This window comes from Myxine glutinosa, chromosome 6, assembly GCF_964187855.1.
Source record: "Myxine glutinosa chromosome 6, kmMyxGlut1.1, whole genome shotgun sequence".
Classification (NCBI taxonomy): Eukaryota; Metazoa; Chordata; class Myxini; order Myxiniformes; family Myxinidae; genus Myxine; species Myxine glutinosa.
Window position 1 is genome coordinate 182,610,093 of NC_136266.1, and position 14,042 is coordinate 182,624,134.

Here is a 14,042-nt window from a genome sequence, read left to right on the forward strand (position 1 = left end):
TCCCCCTTCCACAGACCTACCGACATCCTTATTCTCTACTGTTGTTGTGCTTGTGTGCTTCCCTCTCCCTCCACCTCTTGTCTCCTGCTCCCTTCATTGTATGTTTTATGTGTCTGTGCATGTTTTCATGTTCAATGTGTTAGCTCTTACACGAGCCTCGATTCTGTATACAAAAAGAAAAAAGAAAAAAAAAGAGGGTTGCTGGCAGATCTTGTGCACCCTGCAGGAATATTTGGGGGACAGAGCACAGACAGAGCAGAGCGAGCAAGGCTGGAGAGGAGTCGGTAGAAGACAGAGAGACCACCTACCTGCCTGAGGTGAGAAAGAGAGGCCCTCAGAATCAGCTTCATCACAGGAGATTCCAATGATTCTGAAAGCTTTGGTTACAACAGCGTGAAGCCGTGCTAGGTGTGAGGCAGGAGCACCGGCCCAGAGGGGAGAACAGTATTCCATTGAGCTGCGGATGAAAGCTTTGTATGTGGTGAGAGCTCAGAAGTTTCCAGAAAGGACTTTGCACGACGGAGGATGCCCAGTCGGCGACTCGCTTTGGAGGCCAGCTTGGAAATGTGGTTTTCCCAGGAAAAATCATGGCAAATAGTGAGATCCAAAAACTTGAGTGACAGAACTTCTTCAAGAGGATTGTTGAGAAAGTAGATGGGAGGGTTGTCCAGACGGTCTTTTCGGAGAGACAAAGTGAGAGTGTCAGATTTGTCAGGATTGAAAGACATGTTCCACTTGTTTGACCAGTTTGTGATTTTGTCCAGGTCTGCAGAGAGTGAGGAGGCTGCAGACTGCCGATCCGTGGGTTGAGATTTGGAACGGCAGAGAGTGGAGTGATCAGCAAAGAGATAGCGAGGATTTTCCAGATAGTCGGAGAGATCATTGATGAAGACCAAAAAAGCACAGGGCCCAGAACACGACCTTGGGGAACTCCAGCCTGAACAGGAAGGGGAGATGAGAGAAACCCATTCAGGGCCACACGTTGACTGTGACCAGAAAGGAAGTCTGGAAGCCATGTGTGGAGATTTCCATGGATACATAGGAGGAGAGTTTGGAGAGCAGAGCGGGTGCCAGACCGTATCGACGGCACGAGATATGGGAGACAGCTCTGATTTCCTGTTTTGCATTGAGGACCTCCATCCATTGTCGAGACAGCAGAAGCAGCATGCCCAGAGTAGAATAACTTGGTCTGAAACCAAATTGATGATCCGTGATCAAGCCATTGGAGAAGAGGAAGGATTTGATATCCGAGGAAATGATGGATTCCATGACTTTGCTGATTATTGGGAACAGGCTGATTGGTCAGTAGTTGCAAGGATCTATTTTTGCACCTTTTTTGTGCAAAGCGGTAATGTTTGCTGATTTCCAAGCAGATGGCAGATGACTATGAGCAAAAGAGAGGGTGAGGAGAATTGAGAGAGGGTGTAAAGAGCGGCAGAGCAGGATTTTAGGACCTATGGGTTGATGCCGTCTGGTCCAGTTGCAGAATCAGAGTCGAGGTTTGACATAAACCTCTCCACCTTGTCAGGAGAGAAGGACACAGAGTTCAGGAGCAGCTGGGTACGACTGGGTAAGGTGGGAACAGAGAGAGATGGGTTTGGGAAACAATATTTTGAGGCAAACACAGAGTTCACGCATTCAACTTTGTCACGTGCAGAGTCAGCTGTGTAGCCATTTGAGGTAAGGGCATGGAGGGGGAACAAACACCACAAACAGATTTGACCAGACCCCACCAGGATTTGGAGGAGGGAGACAGGTTTGAGAGTTTAGTCTTGAGAGTAGAGAGATAGTGCTTCCTGGCTCTCCTGAGGGTAGACACACACTTGTTCCGAGCTTTGTGAAAGGAACTGAGATTTACCTTCAGTTGGATTTGCCCTCCAAGAGGCAAAGGCAAGTTGTTTCAGGGCAACTGCCTCACCACAAGATTCAGTGTACCATGGACGGGAGGAAGGGTAAGACAACTGAAGACGAGATGGGATAAATCTGTGCATGAGAGAGAGCAGTTTACTTTGGAAGAATTCCAAGGAAGAGTTGATGTCAGAGGCAGTAGGGATGGCAGACCAGTCCAGATGATTGATGGCTGCTTGAAGACCATGCCAGTTGGCCTGAGTGAAATGCCAGACTTGTTGATGCTGAGGAAGCTCTCTGAGAATGGCCAGAGAGATGTCCACTTTAACAAGCACAAGATCAGAAGAACCGATTGGAGCAGAAGAAAAGCAGCAGACATTTGCAGGGAAGTTAGTCATAACCAAGTCTGGAAGAGAAGATACTCCATTGACTGAGATCCGGGTCGGGAAATTGACAGATTGTGTCAGTCCCAATGAGTAGCAGAAGTCCTTTGCTGAGGTGCCATGGCTGGTGAGAGAGGAACCCACACCCATCCAGCTGGCATGATGACAGTTGAAGTCACCACATATGAGGAAGAGAGAGTTGGGATGAGTGGATAGACGTTCCTCCATGTTGTCAGACAGCGAAATGTAAATGGAGTCATCACTGTTTGGAGGACGGCACAGAACACATATGACCAAAAGGTGGGAGCGGAGAGGAAGCCGTAGCCAGAGGTACTCCTGGGGGTGGGGTGGAGAGAGGGCAGTGCAAGGAGAGTGAGGAAGAGAGTTTTTGATAAAGATAGCAACCCCACCTCCAGGACGAGGCTCAGGTCTATCATACTGGAGGAGGGAGTAACCAAGAAATAATATTAAGGAATCAGAGACATCTTGAAGGAGGAAAGTTTCTGTTAAGCAGATCAAATCTGGTTTGTCAGAAGCAACCTGTATGGAGAGATCAATCAGGTTTGAGCAAAGGCCCCGGATGTTTGAGGTCATACCGTTGAGGAAGAGGAAGCGGGAGCATCGGATACAGGACAGAGGAGGGAAGGGGTAGGGTAAGATGAGGGGTGAGAGGGGGAGATAGGGTGAGCTGTTGATACTGTGTCAGAGATATCAGAAGAGTTAGGAGAAAGGGAAGGATGAGGAGGACAAAAGGTTTGGTGGTGATGGGATGAGGTACTGATGAGGGGTTGTTTGAGGGGGGCAGAACAAAGTAGCAGGTTGGAGGAGGTGGATGTATGAGATGGAAGGGAGAGGAAGTGGGGAGGAGGCAGCTTTGAGAAGGAGGTGGGAGGGGGAGAATTGGAGAAAGATGGTAGGGGGGGTGAGATTTGAAGGGGAGGGGAGAGGGGGACTTTTGAAGGGGAGGGGTAAGGAGGGATATTTGGAGGGGAAGGGTGAGGGGAGAGTTTAGGAGGGGAGGGGGGAGGGGTGAGGGGGGAGAATTGAAAGGGAGGGGTGATGAGGCGTTTTGGAGGGGAGGGGTGAGGGGTGTTTTGAAGGGGAGGGATGGGGGGAGTTTTGAATGGGAGGAGTGAGGTGGGAGTTTTGAAGGGGAGGGGAAGGGGGGGAGAAGATTTGAAGGGGAGGGCAAAGAGGGAGTTTAGAAGGAGAGGGGTGAGGAGGGCAATTGAAAGGGAGGGGTGAGGAGAGAGTTTTGGAGGAGAGGTGTGAGGAGGGAGTTTAGGAGGAGATGGGTGAGTTTAGGAGGGTAGGTGTGAGGGGGGAGTTTAGGAGGGGAGGGGTGAAGGGGGAGTTTGGGAAAGGAGGGGTGAGGAGGAAGTTTAGGAGGGGCAGGGTGAGGGGGAGTTTAGGAGGGGAGGGTGAAGGTGGAGTTTAAGAGAGGAGGAATGAGGGGGGAGTTTAGGAGGGGAGGGGTGAGAGGGAAGTTTCAGATGGGAGGGGTGAGGGGAGTTTTGGAGGGGAGGATAGGGGGAGTTTAGGAGGAGAGGAACGAGGGGGGAGTTTAGGAGGGGAGGGGTGAAGGGGGAGTTTAGGAGGGGATGAATGAGGAGGGGGTTTGGGAGGGGAGAGGTGAGGAGGGAGTATAGGAGGGGATGAATGAGGGGGGAGTTTAGGAGGGGAGGGGTGAAGGGGGAGTTAGGAAGGGAGGACTGAAGGTGGAGTTTATGAGGGGAGGAGTGAAGGTGGAGTTTATGAGGGGAGGAGTGAAGGTGGAGTTTATGAGGGGAGGTTTGAAGGCGGAGTTTAGGAGAAGAGGGGTGAGGGGAAGTTTAGGAGGGGAGGAGCGAGGTAGGAGGAATTAAAATGGAGGGGGAGGGGGATGGGGGAATTTTGGAGGGGAGGAGTGAGGGGGAAGTTTAGGAGGGTAGGTGTGAGGGGAGAGTTTAGGAGGGGAGGGGTGAAGGGGGAGTTTGGGAAATGAGGGGTGAAGGGGGAGTTTTGGAGGGGAGGAATGAGGGGGAGTTTAGGAGAGGAGGGTGAAGGTGGAGTTTAGGAGGGGAGAGGTGAAGGAGGAGTTTTGGAGAGGAGGAATGAGGGGGGAGTTTAGGAGGGGAGGGGTGAGAGGGAAGTTTAGGAGGGGAGGGTGAAGGTGGAGTTTAGGAGGGGAGGATAGGGGGAGTTTAGGAGGAGAGGATTGAGGGGAGAGTTTAGAAGGGGAGGGGTGAGTTTCGGAGGGGATGAATGAGGGGGGAGTTTAGGAGGGGAGGATGAGGGGGGAGTTTAGGAGGGGAGGATGAGGAGGAGTTTAGGAGGGGAGAGGTGAAGGGGGAGTTTAGGAGTGGCGGGTGAAGGGGGAGTTTAGGAAGGGAGGAGTGAAGGTGGAGTTTATGAGGGGAGATGTGAAGGGGGAGTTTTGGAGGGGAGGAGCGAGGTGGGAGGAATTAAAAGGGAGGGGGAGGGGGGATGGGGGAGTTTTGGAGGGGAGGGGTGAGGGGGGAGTTTTGGAGGGGAGGGGTGAAAGGGCAGTTTTGGCGGGGAGGAATGAGGGGAGTTTAGGAGGGGTTGGGGGAGCTTAGGAGGGGAGGGGTGAGGGGAGTTTAGGAGGGGAGGAGTGAGGGGGGAGTTTAGTAGGGTAGGGGTGAGGGGGAAGTTTAGGAGGAGAGGGGCGAGGGGAGAGTTTTGGAGGGGAGGAATGAGGAGGAAGTTTAGGAGGGGAGGGGCGAGGGGGGAGTTTAAGAGAATAGGGGTGAAGGTGGAGTTTATGAGGGGAGAGGTGAAGGGGGAGTTTTGGAGGGGAGGAATGAGGAGGGAGTTTTGGAGGGGAAGGGTGAGGTGGGAGTTTAGGAGGGGAGAGGTGAGGGGGATTTTGGAAGGGAGGGGTGAAGGGGAAGTTTAGGAGGAGAGGGGTGAGGTGGGAGTTTAGGCGGGGAGCGGTGAATGGGGAGTTTAGGAGGAGAGGGATGAGGGGGGAGTTTAGAAAGTGGACGAATAATGAAAAACGAACATTTATTACAAACTCGGTTTATTGTGATTTTCAGATCAGAGATCCATTTGAAAACGAAAGAGGAGGGGTGTGGAATGCAGGTGGAGTTCAGAGAATGTAGAAAGGAAGGATTGTAAGAGATTGAATTTTTTTTTTGAAGTGGAATGATTTGATCAGGAATTTGAAAAAAGCCTTTTAAATTGGAAGAAAAACCGTGTGTTGTAAGAAACCACTGAATAAAACACTGCAGGGGAAAGTTTAACATATTTAAATGATATTTAAACAAAACCGTGAAAAACAATATGGGAAAAGTCCCTGAAGTGAGGGCGTGGATCTGAGAAAGGAGGAGAGTATGGAGGAAACTGGAGTTGAAAAGGTGGGTATCGGCTGGAGAGGTATAGTCCGGCAGATATGTGAAGAATTGTGGTAGAATTGTGCCTTTGATGATACAAGCATGAAACTTGGCACACAGTTAGGGCATACCCTTACAGTGAAATTTGGATGTAGGGGCATTCCAGATTTCTCCTTGGCCCAAAATGGCGGCCATTTTACAAAATGGCGGCTAAGAAGGACATATTTACCTATTATTTCAGACTTGTCATTTGTGCTGCTATTGAAACACAATGTAATGAGCATATTATAAATTGTCATGTACATGCTATGCAATACCTTCATACTGGGTTCAAAATTGGAATCTACGGTGGCCTATAAGGGGCAGAACAAATGGTTTACCATTGCAATAGACAGGACTGGTCTAGCGGTTTAATTATTTAACTTTGCATGACTATCTGATTTCTCCTGGGTGTAATTTTGGTTCAATACCTTTATATGAACAACTTTGATGTAGCTTTATGAACTTTCCTATCATAGACTAGGTGACTATAAGGAACAATGCAAGGCTAGTGAAAAGTTACGAAAGCGAATTACTATATTTATGATAATAATGTATGTATTTCTTTTTCAGATGATAACTCGACTGCACTGCACCTTCGCTCATTGACTGTAGTAGCTACCTAGATTTGGTTCCCAATTTGTATATTGATTGGATGGTGGTGGTGGATAATGCTTAATTGACAATGGCCAACAAAAATTTCAAGCTATTAGACCCCCAAAGCCCTAGTACATCTGGAACAAACATGCCTTATCTGACAGATTGGGAGAAGTGTGTGTTATGTCAGGAGGTCACCGATGAGGCCCTTGCCTGTCCAGCTGATTCCAAGCGAACCACAGGGTCCGGATACCAAACTCTTGCAGATTATCTCCTCACCTTCAGCCAGATGGGCTGCCTGCCAAAATCTCTAGAACTGTCCCGCCTGGACGATGGTGAAGGTATCCAGTCAACCTTCCAGAGCCACAAGGCTAAGTGGCATGATTCATGCAGACTGAAATACAACAAAACTGAACTGCATCGGGCACAAAAAAGAGAAACGTCTAGTGAAGAAACCGCAAGTGTCTCAAGAAAGTACACCCGTCACAGAGTACATGTAGACCACACACAGCCACAGCCTGAAAAGTGTTTCTTTTGTGACAAACCAGCGGGTACTAATTCTCTGCGAAAAGCTTCCACCTTCGACCTCGATAAACATGTCAGGACAGCTGCCCTGAAACTAGGAGATCAGGCACTTCTTGCTAAACTGAGTGCAGGTGACCTTATAGCACAAGATGCACAGTACCACGTGAAGTGTCTGGTGTCACTTTATAACAAAGCAAGGGCCACAAGCACAACACTGAATGAACAAGATGATATCAATCACGGTATAGCACTTGGAGAGCTAGTGTCCTACATCGATGATGCCCGCACAGATGCTCTTGTGACACCAGTGTTCAAGCTGGTAGACCTAGCAAGACTATACACCACCAGGCTGGAACAGCTTGGAACAGTCTTGACCAGGCGTGTCCACTCCACCAAACTCAAAGATCGAATCATGACATATTTTCCAGACCTAGAGGAGCACATATCCGGTCGAGATATTCTGCTTGCTTTCAACCAGGATGTTGGCTCAGCCCTTCAGAAGGCATGTGATCACGACACTGACAGTGATGGAGTTTGTCTTGCTAGAGCCGCAAATATAGTTCGTAGAGACATGTTGAAAATGAACTCAACATTTAGTGGTTCATTTGAAGCCCACTGCCAAGAACATTCGGTACCTAATTCGCTTGTATCACTAGTTTCTATGATCTTGAATGGTCCTAACATCCAAGAGCAGTCAAGCCACTCGTCGGTATCAACACCTACTCTCACAATCTCACAACTCCTTATGTTCAACAGTTACTCACGCCGCAGAGAGAGTAGCAGTACTACCACGTCCACGAGGCACAGTCACAATCAGGAGACTCCCCTGCCTGTGTACCTGGGCACCCTTATCCACACAAAGACTCGAAAAAGAGACCTGGTTGATACTATGTTCAACCTGGGTCTCTCGATCTCCTATGACAGGGTGCTTAGCATCTCCACAGACTTGGGGAACAGAATCTGCCGTTTCTTCCAAAATGAGGGTACAGTTTGCCCCCCTGAGCTAAAAAGTGACCTCTTCACAACTGGGGCAGTGGATAACATTGATCATAACCCCAGTTCAACAAGTGCCCACGACTCCTTCCATGGCACTGGCATTTCACTTTTCCAGCACCCAAATAGCGATAGCCGTGGAGTTCAACGGGTAAACCCAGATGACACATCAACAACAGATGCACACCTGCCACAGTCATACACCATCGTACCTCCTGTTGTTCTGGGTAAATGTGACCCACCTGTACCCAAGCTAGCGGGTCCCAACAAAAGCAACTGCCAACTCATCCCTGAAGCAATGCAGATTGAGTACAGGTAACTGATTATTGTGTTTGAACTGTGGACAGTTATATGTGTACCTAAATAACCAAGACTTGTTAACTTGTGTGGACTTGTTTGTTCTTAATTGTGTTCATTATCTTGCATTTTGACAGGTGGCTGGAGCAGATGGAGAAGACAGTGCTATCTGACACACCACTTAAGGGAGACGAGACAGTATCATGGGCTGGATACCATGCCAGCAAGCAGTCTATTCCAGAAGAACCAGAGTGTAGTGTGGCCTTAACTTCATTGCTGCCTCTCTTCTATGACCAGGCAAAATCTGTGGCAATGATTCGTCACTCCATGGATGTCATCAAGAAAGCAATCGATATTCTGAATCCAGGTCAGATCCCTGTAATCACACTTGATCAGCCACTGTACACACTTGCCAAACAGATCCAATGGAGATGGCCAGAAACACACGGAGAAGATCACTTCGTCATGGTCTTTGGTGGACTCCATATTGAGATGGCAGCATGGAAAACCCTCGGTGACCTTCTGGATAGCAGTGGGTGGACAGGCGTTCTGATGCTTGCAGGGGTTGCTACAAGTGGTACTGCTGATTCCTTCCTGAAAGTGACCCATGTGACACGCACACGACGAGCACACCAAGTCACAGCCAGTACTCTCTATCTTCTCCTGAAGGAAGCCTACAGCCAGTACACCAGTGGACTAGATGAGGGACAGGATACGATACCACTAGATGACTGGTGCGGTGAACAAGCCAATGCAAGTCCACAGTTTCAGTTCTGGTTCCTAATTATGCAGCTAGAACTGGCAGTCCTGATCTATGTGAGATCCGTCCGTGAAGGAAACTTCCAACTGTACACTGATGCTCTGACCAAGCTTGTACCATGGTTCTTCGCCTTGGGACATACAAACTATGCCAGGTGGATCCCAGTTCACTTGCGCGACATGGTGACACTTGCAACAAAGCATCCAACTGTATACGCACAGTTTCTGGCAGGAAACTTCACCATGAAGAAGACTACACGTGCATTCTCTGCCATAGCCTTAGACCAGGCACACAAGCAAAATAATGCATTGGTGAAAGGTGATGGAGGGGCTGTAGGTCTTACGGAGAATGCTGCAGCTTTGCGCCGATGGATGGTGTCTGGTCCAGAGATGGCCAAACTGATCTATAAGTTCGAGGCCACAACAGAAAAAAGAATTAGGAAAACTGAACTAAAACACCATGAACAGACAAAGCACACGCAGGTAGCCTTTGCTCGAGATGTGAGAGCACTCACCCGTGTCATAGGAGAGATGGGGAACCCATTCTGTGACGACAGCAAAGATCTCTTGGTGCTAGACAGCAGAGACCTGGCAGACCCAGCAGTCATCAACACCCTTTACCAGATCGAGAAGCTGGGAAAAGAACAGTATGACACATATGTGAACGAGAGGCTTGTACATCAGACAAAGCCTATCACTGACCCAATAAAAAGAAACAATCTCCCTCTCTTCAGCCGACCCCCAGTCAGAGAGAAGTCAAGAACAGAGTTGAAGGTGGTATCTCTGAAGAATGACTGCGTTCTGTTCTCCAGGCTGTTTATTGCATCCCAGACATGGAATGGAGATCTTGATGAATTCTTTGCACATGAAAACCAAGCTTGTCCCCCTGCATTGTCACAAATGGGCAAAATCCGGCTTGGAACCAAGTCTGATCTGGTTGGGTGCTTAGAAGATCTGATCACCTCACGGGAAAATGATGATGTAAGCCCCCCTGTTGAAGTCATGATCCTGGATGGAGCAGCCATCTTGAACATGCTGGCACCTCGTAATGCGAAGACCTTCTCTGAGTATGCATCACTAGTATTCTTGCCATACATCACATCTCAGATACAAAATAAGAGCAGGGTTGATATTATCTGGGATGAATATTTCCCAGACAGTTTGAAAGCCAACACCAGGAAGACGAGGGGTAAAGGCACCAGGAGACGAGTTGAGCCATCTAGTTCCATCCCTCGAAACTGGCAGGCCTTCCTTCGCATAGACGAGAACAAGGTGGAGTTGTTTGACTTTCTAGCAACGAGGATAGCAAACATTGAGACTGACAAGCAAATCGTCACCACAAACCACAAAGAAGTTTTTTGTACACAGCCACGAGATGTTACTGGTCTTTCCCCGTGTAGTCACGAGGAGGCAGATACAAGGATACTACTCCATATCCAAGATGCAGTCAGACAGGGCTATACCAAGGTGTCAATCCGCACAGTGGACACAGATGTTTTGATCCTTGCAGTGGCAGCAACTGGATATCTTGACATCGATGAACTCTGGGTTGCTTTTGGCACAGGGAAGAATTTCAGGCACTTGGCAGCTCACGAGATGGCTGTGGCACTGGGACCAAACAAGTGCCGAGGGTTGCCATTCTTCCACGCCTTCACTGGGTGTGACACCGTGTCCTGCTTCGGCGGAAGGGGGAAGAAAACAGCATGGGAAACATGGAAAGCCTATGATGAGGTCACCTCAGCTTTGTGCACACTGGCTGCCACACCAACCATTTCAACTGCAAATGACAACATGGATCCACTGGAGCGTTTTGTTGTTCTGCTCTACGATCGAACAAGCAGCCAGGAACATGTTAACGATGCCCGCAAGCATCTCTTCACCCAGACTGGTAGATCAATAGAGGCTATCCCACCAACGCAAGAAGCCCTCAGACAACACATCAAGAGAGCTGCCTACCAAGCCGGCTTTTGTTGGGGCCAGATGATGATTTGCGCACCTGAGCTCCCATCGCCAAGTGAATGGGGTTGGAAACAGAGTAATAACGGCTGGGGGATATATTGGACAACCCTCACAGAGGCAACTGAGGCATGCCGACAATTGATTAGATGTGGATGCAAGAAGGGTTGCAGGAAACAGTGCAAGTGTGTTAAGGCCGCACTCCAGTGCTCAGCTCTGTGTCACTGTGCAGGGGAGTGCACACGATAGTATACAGGAGGAATAACACACCTGTTACATATACACAAACATGTGGAAGACTGTTTTGTAGACTGTTTTATAGTGAAAGTCACTTCCACAGCGTTAATGTGGCATTTTCACTTCATTTCCATTGTGTTTCTGGAGTTTGCTCAAAATAGCTCAAAAAGTAATTATTTTTGTAAAGAATAAGGACCAAATAAATGTTATGTGAGTTTGTTGACATTTAATTATGATCTTACAACCTGTTTACGTGAAAAAAACATCATAGGTGTGCTTGAGCAATAAGTAAATCTAGTTTTATAGACATCGGTACTGTGTATCTTATTATCCGTAAACGGCCATTTTTAAAATGGCCGCCATTTTGTCCCTAGGAAAAGATTTGAATGCCCCTATATCCAAAAATCTTCCTAGTAGTATGCTCTATCAGTGTTCAAAATTTCATGCTTGTATCACCAAAAGCACAATTTTTTCACATATCTGCTGGGCTAGTAGAAGAAAAAGGAGATAAAGGGGGCAGGGCGAGACAACAAGCACGTAGTCGTGGGCGGAGACCACAAAGAGAGAAGGAAATAATAAATGTTTAAAAAAAAAAAATCCTTTTTTTTTGTATTTAAAACGTTACATACCGACGTTATATTTTGTATTTAAAACCTAGTAAGATGTTCGGGGGAGGCAGGGAGAGAAAAGAAAGTCGAAGAAAAAACAATACAGCGAAGGAAAGAACTTAAATTTACAAAATACCGACGGGGGGGGGGGGGGGGAGTGAAGCCAAGAGGGACCAGGCCGCGCACGCGATACGAACAGAAAACGATTAATTACACACAAGTTTGCACAAATTACAAACCAAAACCTAACTAGAAACACACAGTAACACATACACAGTAAAATAACCATTGGAAATTTGACAAAGACACGAATGGGAAAATACTTAAACTTTGATGGCGTGGAGAGCTTGAAGGACGCTTCCTCGCCGGCGGAACCGGAAGCGGAAGTCGGTCAGTATTGAGTCGGGGTCTTTTAGGGCTTAAAGGGTTTTGGGTTATACAGGGTCTTCAAGGGTGTTAGGGTTCTCATGGGGCTTAGAGTTTAACAGGGTATAATGGGGCTGAAATGGTCTTCGGATTATAAAGGTTCCAAAGTGTTTTAGGTGTCTTAAATAGTCTTCGGGGTCTCAAAGAGTCTTAGGGTTTTAAAAACTCTATAGTGTTTTAGGTGTCTTGAGAGGTCTTGGTGGTCCTGAGATTTAAAGGGTTTTAGAGTGTTTGTGGTCTTCATGGTTCTTAGGGTATTCATGGTCTTAATGGGTCTCAGGGTTGTAAAGGTTCAAAAAGGTCTTAGGGGTAGTGTAGGGTCTTCGGGTTATAAACGGTCTAATGCAAGTAATACACAAAGCACGTTTTGTGCAGACAAACAAACAGACCCAAGTGCAATACCCTCCCCTCTGACGACGGTAATAGGAAAAGCAGAAAAGCAATCACACAGGCCTCACAGCCTCAAATTCACAACCTCAAGTCTCAAATAGGACTAACCTCTGGCCTCTCAGTGAAAGAAAGGGGGGTGGGGGAGATCGGGGGATAAGTGATTTGTGGATAAAATGGCCGCCCATGAGATTCTGCTCACAAGGCAATTGGCAAGCATTGATCACAAATCTGAATTCAGAAAATGAAGGATATGCATTGCATGCAGTGAGGAAAATGTTGAATAAGCCCATTATAGTTAAAAATGTATTAAACATGTGTAGTATATTATAGAAGAATGTATAGAGAGAGAAAATATAAAAAGTTCAAAAAAGGAGGGCACGGGATATGAAGAATATAAACAAATGAAGCTATTGATGAAAACATTGTTTAAGCAGAAAAAAGCCATTGGGAAAAGACAAGAAATAAACTAGAACGGAACTCTGTAGAGCGCATACCTCCGCCAGGTTGAACAGTTTACGGTTTGTATCCCACTGATAGGTCAGATCTGGATCCAATATGAACCAAAATCGAATCGGCTTGTTCTCATCACTTACCCAACTCATACACCAAGTTTTCTCAGAAGTCATCCATAACTTTCAGAAATATCGTTCTATATACCGTTTTTGGCCCCATCACTCAATGGTGAAAATTCACTTTTTTTTCCTTTTTTTTTTGTATACTGAATCGAGGCTCATGAAAGAGCTATTTTCACAAACAAATCAACCAGACAAACAAATTATACAAAAAGAGGGAGCGGAAGACAAGATGGGGAGAGAAGGGGAAGCACACAAACATAACATTTGCGAGCAGGGAGAAGTGTGGGAGGGAGAGGGCTTGGGGGGAGGAGGCGTGGGAAGGGGAGGGGGGGGAGGTATAAAACACAAGGGGACCGAAATTAGCGGGGGTAGAAAAGATCAAGGTTTTGGATGGGGGCAGATAAGAGATGGGGGTGAACAGCTGTTTTAAAGACCTGGAGGGTGGAGTGGGATTGAAGAGAGTGAGGGAGTTTGTTCCAGAGACGGGAGAAAAGAGGAATGAAGGAGTGAAGGTGAGCAGAGAGTCTTGATTTTGGCAGTTTAACCATAAGAGGGTTGCAGGCAGATCTTGTGCGACCTGCAGGAATATTTGGGGGACAGAGCCCAGAGAGAGCTGGGGGGGCAAGGCCAGAGAGGAGTCGGTAGAAGACGGAAAGACCACCAACCTGCCTGCGGTGAGTGAGTGAGAGGCCCTTGGAGTTAGCTTCATCGCGGGAGATTCCAATGATTCTGAACGCTTTGGTTTCAACAGCGTGAAGACGGGCTAGGTGTGAGGCAGGAGCACTGGCCCAGAGGGGAGAGCAGTACTCCATTGAGCTGCGGATGAAATCCTTGTATGTGGTGAGGGACTCAGGTGTGCCAAGGAAGGACTTCGCACGACGGAGGATGCCCAGTCGGTGACTGGCTTTGGAGGCCAGCTTGGAAATGTGGTTTTCCCAGGAAAGATCATGGCAGATAGTGAGACCCAAAAGCTTGAGTGACAGAACTTCTTGGAGAGGATTATTCAGAAAGTGGATGGGAAAGAAATTTAAAAATTCTCGTGTCCGTATCCAGATTCGGATCTTCACCAAC

At 47.7% G+C, this 14,042-nt stretch overlaps 1 protein-coding gene across 6 annotated transcripts in view; it reads right to left on the minus strand.

Moving 5' to 3' along the window:
* LOC137429011 (partitioning defective 3 homolog) overlaps positions 1-14,042 on the minus strand; it is a 455,854-nt gene that overhangs the window by 233,263 nt on the left and 208,549 nt on the right. The window lies entirely within an intron of this gene.